This window comes from Monodon monoceros, unplaced genomic scaffold (assembly GCF_005190385.1).
Source record: "Monodon monoceros isolate NGI ecotype Baffin Bay Population unplaced genomic scaffold, NGI_Narwhal_1 Super_Scaffold_19, whole genome shotgun sequence".
NCBI lineage: Eukaryota > Metazoa > Chordata > Mammalia > Artiodactyla > Monodontidae > Monodon > Monodon monoceros.
The window spans coordinates 30,286,909-30,294,623 of record NW_021703775.1 but is presented as its reverse complement, the minus strand read 5'-3'; the positions used below and the strand labels follow the sequence as shown (position 1 = coordinate 30,294,623).

Sequence of the window (7,715 nt, the reverse complement as noted above, 5' to 3'; positions counted from 1 at the left end):
GGAAAATAAATAGATAAATAAAATACAAGCACTTTGACATTCTCCTCCCTCTGAGCCCCACCCCAAACTTTACAGGATAGAGAGCACGTTTCTTTTTGCTTAGTTTTACTCTTAAAATCATTTACAGGACTCCTGTTGTAAAAGACATGCTTGAAATTGATGATAATATGCATTTACACCCAAGCTCTTTTGGAGATAAATATTCCATATGAATGCAAAGAGTAATTCGTAGATAAAGGTGCTGCAGAAGCATTCGCATTTATCTGAAATTGAAGGACCAAGCTTCTCCCCAGCTGGGGTGGATTTCAAGTGAATGGGAAGCAGCCTCTATCTCTGCAGAGGTGGCCTGGGGATTCAAAAGGCAGGCTCGAAGGGTGAGAAAGAAGACAATGGGAGATCCTCAGACAGGAGCATGAGAGGAGCAATTCCAGACAAGAGGGGCAAAAAGGAAGAGGTGCCAAACCAGGCTACAAATCTTCTGGTAATCCAACACCTGGAATTAAGTACGGTGCGAATAAACTAGGGCCTGGTGGGGTTGGCCCAGCTATGTGGTCCTGCTGGCTAACGACATCAAGCATGATAATATGGTCATTAGGGTGTAGCAAACGACCAAGGGACTATTTAAGTTCTGGTGGCAATAACTGTGCTGTTGGGCGTGCCTTCACTGAGAACAGTACTCACGACTGATGGGGTTGAGCTTAGGGAAAGTCCAGACAGACCCTGTTCAGTTCCTCTCATTCCAAATGGTGGCAAAGATGATGGACCTCAAGCCTTGGGTGAGTAAACCCAGCCTTAAGAGGAGTAATGTGGCTCCCAGCCATCTCTCCAGGAAGAGAAATTTTCTTTCCTGCTTCAAATAGGCATGTAAGTATTTGGTACAAATTCTCCTTTCTAACCCCACATCTGGCTGCCTTCTCCACTCTGTGCAGAATTGGATGTAATGAGCACCTCCTGGTGCTAATATGGACACACTGTCTGTGTCTGTGCAACATGTGTTCAGTTTCCGTGGTTTTGCATTGTGTGTTTCCATGAGGCTGAACAGACTTTCAGACTCATTCACATTTGTTTCTGCTCTGACGATGTAATCCCTGCTATGAGGAATAGACCTGCAGTGAGCTTGAGAAGAATTCCACATCTTACCTTTGTCAGACATTTCCATTTGCCCCATCAAAGCTACCAAAACAAATGCTAACTCCCAACAAACCCTGGCCACTACACATATTACTGGCTGAGACTACTGGTTCTCTTACCACTTTGATGTTTAGATCAGCATTTTTATAGGTTTTTCAATATTTGCTTTTAGGAGATTCTGAATATATTATTATCTTTATTTAATCTTGAACCATTAGTAAAAACAAAGAGATCCCATTCAGCACTATGTCCTGGACATAGTTTTGTTGCTTCTAATTAACAGTAACTGGTAACTGATTTCAAAAAAATTTTTTTTAATTTCCTTAGCAAGTTAGGAATAGAAAAGAAGAAAAACTTCCTTAATCTGTTAACAGGTATCCACCAAAAAAACTACACAGACATTATACTTAATGTTGAAGTATTAGAGGTATCTCCTTTAAAATAAAAACAAGAAGGGATTCTAACCATCACCATTATTCTCCTAGCCAGTGCAATAACACGAACAAAAATTTTAAAGTAATTATAAAAATCAGGAAGAAAATAATTGTCATTATTTGCAGACAATGTATTGGACTGCCTAAAAATTCCATAAGAATCAACTTTAAGATTACTAGAACTAATAAAGGAGGCCAGTGAGCTAGCCAGGGACATGACCAACACAGTCAATGATCATGACCAGTTAGAAAGCTGTCCACTCACAATAGAAAAAATATAAATTACATATTTATATTTTTAAAGTATGTATAAATTATACATGAATATGTATATATATAATAACTAGAAATAAAGCTAACCAAAACAATGTGCAGAACCTATAGGAAGACAACTATAAAACTTCATGAACTACATGTCTAAATGGGAAAACTTAATACTAAAAAGATGTCAGATCTCCACTACATAGAAAAAAAGATTCCAGATGGATATTTTTTTTTAAGAGAATGCAAGATAAGTGTTCTTGCTTCTAATTAATGGTAACTGTCCATTGGTAGCATTGTCCATGAATGGAAGGTTCTTCTTATCTTGCCAATCAGACAGGTCTCAACCCTCAGAGAAAAGCAAGAAAAGAGAGAAGAGAAGAATGGAAGGCAGGACAGAGTTATCTTCTCTATAGTCAAGGCAAGACTAAGCAGAGAAAAGTAGAAGTGTCCTCTCACCTCCTACACTCTGATACTAAAGTAGACCATACGATAGTGCAGCCCCTCCAGTAATAACTTATGCATATGGTGCCTGTCTCATAGTAGTCAATCAGTGTTAGCTGAGTGAATAGGCGTACAAGTGAAGAATCTCAACATGTTTAAGCAAATCAACAATAGAAACAGAAGCTGTATCGGAGACAATGCTTCTTTTTAATTTATTTTATTTATTTATTTGTTTGTTTTTGGCTGTGTTGGTTCTTCGTTGCTGCGCGTGGGCTTTTCTATAGTTGAGGCAAGCGGGGGCTACTCTTCATTGTGGTGCACAGGCTTCTCATTGTAGTGGCTTCTTTTGTTGCGGAGCACAGGCTCTAGGCACAGGGGCTTCAGTAGTTGTGGTGCCCGGGCTCAGTAGTTGCAGTTCGTGGGCTCTAGAGCACAGTGTCAGTAGTTATGGCACTCGGGCTTAGTTGCTCCGTGGCTTGTGGGATCTTCCCAGACCAGGGCTCGAACCCATGTCCCCTGCACTGACAGGCAGATTCTTAACCACTGTGCCACCAGGGGAGTCCCTGGCAGGTGGATTCTTAACCACTGAGCCACCAGGGAAGTCCCTCTAAGACAATGTTTACTTTCAAGAATCAGCAGTGATAGGGACTTCCCTGCTGGCACAGTGCTTAAGAATCCGCCTGCCAATGCAGGGGACAGGGGTTCGAGCCCTGGTCCAGGAGGATCCCACATGCCGCGGAGCAACTAAGCCCGTGTGCCACAACTACTGAGCCTGCGCTCTAGAGCCTGCAAGCCACAACTACCAAGCCCGCCTGCCTAGAGCCCATGCTCCACAACAAGAGAAGCCACCGCAATGAGTAGCCTACTCACCGCAACAAAGAGTAGTAGCCCCCGCTCGCCTCAACTAGAGAAAAGCCCACCCGCAGCAACGAAGAACCAACGTAGCCAAAAGTAAATAAACTTATAGAAAAAAAAAGAATCAGCAGTGATAAAGAAGTTCTTATCTCCCCATTGCCTTTGAGCAAATATTCAAAGCGCAGACTCTCACTGGGTGGTATTGACTAAATTCCCATGAAAATTCATTAACTTCATCAACAGACTGAATTACTTTTCAATGCATACACAATCTTCCACATTCTATGTCAGCTGAGGTCAAGTCCTTTTTGCAGTTGGCCTGGGAGGAAAAATAAAAGTAGATGCCAGGAATTTAGGGTATGTGCCAAAAGGGAAAAAAGGCGCCAGCACTGGCAGTCACCAGAAGAATCAGCTCCAGTTTGCCTTGTTTGTTTATCAAATGTCCCGTCACAGGACCAGATTCCCTGCCATTCTATGAATGCATATAGCAAGACTCAACACTTGTGTCATGGTTCATTGAGGAAACAGCAAGAATTCCAGAATCAAGAGTCAAGCTGTTGTGATACCCATTAATGCATTCGTAAACAAAGAAGCTGTTTATCTGTAGATTTGTGTTCTGATATTTCACAACTGCCTGAGCAGGCTTTGTTCAGTCCACGATAAGTAGATCTCACCCTGGCTTGCTGAGCTTGCCATCTGTTAAATTCAGTCTCAACTACTGCGAATGTTGTTGCCTCTAGTAGATTACAAAAACTAACATTCACTTTCTTTTTCTTTCTTTTTCTTTTAATGAGCAGATAGTGCAGAGAGTTCCCATATATCCCCTCTTCCCTGAACAGTTTTCCCTGCATTAGGGTAGTACATTTGTGACAAATTGATAAATCAATAGTAAGGTCCACAGTTTAGAGTTCATTCTTTGTATCATACAGTTCTATAGACTTTGACAAATGCACATGTATCCATCATGTATCATACAGTATCATGCAGAATAGTTCCACCTCCCTAAAAATCCCCTGAGCTTCACTTCTTCATCCCTCCTCCTCTCTCCCCTTGAACACTGGAAACCTCTGATATTTTTACTGTCTCCATAGTCTTGCCTTTTCCAAAATACCATGTAGCTGGAATCATACAGCGCGTAGCCTCTTCGGATTGGCTTCTTTCACCTACTAATATGCATTTAAGATTCCATGTTTTGCATTGCTTGATAGCTCATTTCTTTCTTTTTTTTAAATAAATTTATTTATTTTGTTATTTTATTTTGTTTTATTTTTTGGCTGCGTTGGGTCTTTGTTGCTGAGCGCGGGCTTTTCTCTGGTTGCCACGAGCAGGGGCTAATCTTCGTTGTGGTGCGCTGGCTTCTCATTGCGGTGGCTTCTCTTGTTGCAGAGCACGGGCTCTAGGCACACAGGCTTCAGTAGTTGTGGCTCGTGGGCTCTAGAGCGCAGGCTCAGTAGTTGTGGCGCATGAGCTTGGTTGTTCCGTGGCATGTGGGATCTTCCGGGACCAGGGCTCAAACCCGTGTCCCCTGCATTGGCAGGCAGATTCTTAACCACTGTGTCACCAGGGAAGCCCAACTCAGTTCTTTTTATTGCTGAATAATATTCCATTGTTTGGAGGTACTACAGCATGTTTATCCATTCAAGTGACACTGATGTTCACTTCTGACTGGTTTGAACAGCTCATAGAGAGGAATCAGTGGGATGGTTTTATGTTTTCCCTAAGATACTCTAAGGTTCTTTATGTGTGTTTATAAGATACGGGCTGGGGAGAGGGGGAATGAAAGTCACCCCTTATTCCAAGACAAAAACCTCTTAAACAGTTTAGTTTACTTCCTTCCAGTCATTTTTTTATATATTCACATTTTAAAATATTGGAGCCACATTATAAATACAATTTTTATCTTGTGTTTCTCACTTACCGTTATGAAATTTTGTTGTGGATAGTATGGTTCTCTGACAAGATCCCCTCCCCAAGGCTGACAAATGACATATGACCCCCAGCTGCTGGGAATAGTAGCTGCTGACAGCTCACAGCTAGGTCCCTCAGCAGGGCTTGTTCTTGGCCTTGGCCAAGGTTATGCTCCCTCCCTGGGTGAGCCCATGGCCAATGACTGGCTGACGCATAAATACAGAGACCCTCTTGTCTCAAATTGGGAAAACTCAGAAGAACCATGTCAGCTCCAGAGATCCCTGGAGAGTCAGGTGAGGCCTCAGTTACAACTACACTGCAAATCAGCTTCTCCCTCTATCCAATCCTTCCTTCTTTACTTTGAATCTGAGAACACTCCCCATATAGCTCATCAGCTCTGTTTCAAAGGATCTAAGACAGGTGTCACCAGAAATGGTCTTAGGAAGCAGACTCTAACACTGGATTCTGTAGCTGGATATCTCACAGCAATCCCTTAGGCAATGAGTACCCTTTCACGGGTGGTAGTTGGAGCATGGAGAGCCCTTGGTGTGCTGTGGTGATGCGATTATTAAAACTTTCACAAATGGTAAAACTGGGATGGGATACTGATAGAGGAGGATCTTGATAGGGACAGAGTAAAGGGACAAAGTAGGTGATTAAGTAGTTAATCCCACTAAGGGATCATAAGTAAAAAAAAAAAAAAAATATATATATATATATATATATATATATATATATATATGGGAGACCCCTGTAAGTTAACGATCACCCAAGAAAGCAGCTTAACCACAAAACCAAACAGGCTTGCCTAGCAACAAAACCATGCAAGAGAAGCATGAGACATGCCCCAAAACCATAAAACAATGGTGGAATGAGACCCACATCCTGCCCAGTGAGCTCAGTAGGTTAATGATTCCTAGGACATGCTACTCTGCTCACACTAAAAACAAAAATATAAGGTGACATTACACTGAAACCTGAGGTGATTTACCATATTTTAGTATATGTTACTGCCTTTTCGCTCATTTCCATTGCCCCATGACAGTCCCGGCTTGTCCATGTGGGGACAAGAAAACTCCCCTGCCCAATGTGGAGGAGGAGCTGATGATGGAAGCTTCTCGTCTACTCAAGAATGATGAAGAAGGGGCTTCCCTGGTGGCGCAGTGGTTGAGAGTCCACCTGCCGATGCAGGGGACGCGGGTTCGTGCCCCGGTCCGGGAAGATCCCACATGCCGCGAAGCGGCTGGGCCCGTGAGCCACGGCCGCTGAGCCTGCGCGTCCAGAGCCTGTGCTCCGCAGCGGAAGGGGCCACAACAGTGAGAGGCCCGCGTACCGCAAAAAAAAAAAAAAAAAAGAATGATGAAGGAGGTGGGCTTCTCCCCCTCCCTATTCTTCTTTTGATTACAAAACTGTAGCCCACTAAGCTCTCAGGGCAGCACCGTCTTGCCTGCCCACTTGTAAGCCTCACAAGCATCCTATTCTAATGAAACACTTATCTATCTCTTTGCCTCTCACTGAATTCTTTCTGCACTGAGACATAGAGAACCAGAGCTTCTCAGAGCGCCCAGAAATGCACTTCTGTGGGTTCATTCTGGTCATGTAAGGCCTTTGCTGAGAAATTCACTGATAGCCTTGTAGGGGGTTCCCTTGTAAGTTCTTCTTTTCTCTTGCTGTTTCTAAGATTCTCTCTTTGCTTTGATTTTGACAGCTTTATTATAATGGGTCTTAGAGAATATATCTTTACATTGACTTTGTTTGGGGACCTATTCACTTCATGAACTTGGATGTCCAAATCTCTCCCCAGATTTGGAAAGTTCTCAGCCATTTTGTCTTTAAATAAGCTTTCCACCCCCTTCTCCCTCTCTTCTTCTGAGACTCCCATAATTTGCAGATCATTTCTTTTGATGGTGGCCCAAAAATCATGCAGGCTTTCTTCAGCCTTTTTTAATTTAAAAAAAATTTTCCCCTCTGGATAATTCCATAGTTATTATCTTTTAATTCACAGATTTTTTCTCTTTAATTCATTCTGCTGTTGATGCTCTCTATTGCATTTTTTATTTCATTCATTGTATTTTTGTTCTTTCTAATGATTTCTGTGTCTTTGTTAAACTTCTCATTTTGTTTGTGCATTGTTTTCCTGATTTTGTTAAACTGTCTTTCTGTGTTTTCTTGTAGCTCACTGAGCTTATTTAAAACAGCTCTTTTGACATCTTTATTGGGTAGATCTCCAGGTCTTGGGTTCAGTCACTGGAAGAATTATTGTGATCTTTTGGTGACATCAAATTTCCTTGATATTCATGTTCCTTGAAGGCTTGCATTGCTCTCTTTGCATATGAAGTTGCTGTCACCCCCTCTGGTCTTCACTAACTGACTTCAGGAAAGAATTACCTTCCTTCAGCCCCGCTAGGGATGCTGAGGTTTCCTCAGACTGGCTATGGATATTCCTGCTCTACCCTTATTGCTCCCTCTTGTGGTAGCATTCTTAATCTTGTATGCCTACCCTCAATCTTGCAATACACCAGGCTGAGTGCTGACAGCCTCCCTTTTGCTCTCAGGACAGTACTAAATCTCAATTTTGTGTTCTCTCCCTGGCCGTGCAGTATGGTCCGGCTTTCTGTGTGCGCTCACTAGCCATCTGCCAAGGCTTGCTCATGCCACCATCACAGGTATGCACAGGGAGCT

General features: G+C 42.6%; 1 pseudogene; it reads right to left on the bottom strand.

Annotated features, from left to right (window-relative positions):
- Positions 1–617: 617 nt before the first annotated feature.
- On the bottom strand, positions 618–6,093 carry LOC114900449 (annotated as a pseudogene).
- Positions 6,094–7,715: the final 1,622 nt, after the last annotated feature.